This window comes from Hipposideros armiger, unplaced genomic scaffold (assembly GCF_001890085.2).
Source record: "Hipposideros armiger isolate ML-2016 unplaced genomic scaffold, ASM189008v1 scaffold_10, whole genome shotgun sequence".
NCBI lineage: Eukaryota > Metazoa > Chordata > Mammalia > Chiroptera > Hipposideridae > Hipposideros > Hipposideros armiger.
The window spans coordinates 4,655,154-4,656,628 of NW_017731360.1; positions in this window are offsets into that span (position 1 = coordinate 4,655,154).

Genomic DNA, 1,475 nt, shown 5'->3' on the forward strand with positions numbered 1-1,475 from the left:
TCTAAACTATGTTAACTGGATCTTAAGGTCCAGCTAAATAAACCAAGAATAGACCTCTGACTCAAGTTGAACCAACAGGTTCTTCTAAGAATCTTGAATTTTGGCCTGAGACCCAGAGACAAGGAGTAGGTGGAAGAGAGTAATGACCATGTATGCCCTCAAGAAAGAAGGATCATAGATTCCCAAGGCCAAGGGCTCCCACACTTCTGAGTTTTTGCCTTTCTACAGATTTACTTCTTCTTCTTTTTTTTCTTGGATCCCTTGAAACAACCAAGACCTTTACAATAAATTACAATAAATCTCTTTGATTTAAACTAGCCAGTTCATTTTTTACTTGTGACCAAAATAACCTTATTAACACACTCCTGATTCTCTGCCTATTTCTTCAAGACTGCTTGTTGCCTCTTTTTCCTTGAAGGCATCTCTGAGTCACCATCCCCTGGCAGGCAAAATTTGTCCCCTTCCTCTTCTGTGTTCCCCTAATACTTAGTGCTCACTTCTGCAGCATTTTGTACTTTATTATGTAAACTATTGTGTATTTAGACCATGGGTTCCCCAAACAAAGAAACAGCCTTATTTATTATACTGGTGTGTTTAATGCTGATCTCAGTACTTGCAACATAATAAGTGTTTATTAAATTCTTCTTCATTAACTGATTAAATGAATGAATAATTAGAGCTAAATGGGAGACAGGCTCTGTGAAGGGTTAAGCCTTATTCTTTTGTGTGTGTGTGTGTGTGTGTGTGTAGGTGAATGGTGCAGAGGGATGTCAGCAGCAAACCAGCTCTGTTCAGCTCACGTCTCCACCACAACAACCATCGCAAGCTGTCAGAATTCCTTTATCCTGTTGGCATGTCTGTTTGTTGCATTTGCTTGGAATAAAAGGCCATCAGACAGGGGGCCGGAGATTCCCATGGTTGTAGAGATTTCTTATTTCCACAGCGGCCTGACCTGGCAAACCTTCTTGCCATCCTATTGACCCCTAGCTGCCTGGAGTAAGTCCCTGAGGAGGAGGGAAGGACGCCTTTCTGCCTGAAGGAGGAGAGCCGACGGGGAGCATCGGAGAGCCTGACCAAGTGCCTCTCCTCGTTCACAAGGGTTTGATTCTGACAGGCTTCCTAGAGACTCCTGGTTCTGACTCGGCGCTGAAATGTAAAGACAATTACAGCATGAGTGAACACGAAACTCCTGGCAAAGCGAGGGTTTCCAGAACGACCAATCCAACAAACGTAACTTTGACCCAAGCTGCACAGAGCAAGTGCAATTATGGAAAAGTAGGGCAAGAGTGGACGGATGAATCTGATGCTGGTCAAAGTTCAAGCGCTCAGAACACATGCTATCTGAAAAGTTGGGCCACAAGGCCAAAGCTTGGATTTCAATTGAAATCTGCAGCATCTATTAAAAAAAAAAAAGCAATCTGCCTCAGGTGGTGGTAGTTGTACCATTTGGGCACTGGATTAGAAAGGTGGAAAAT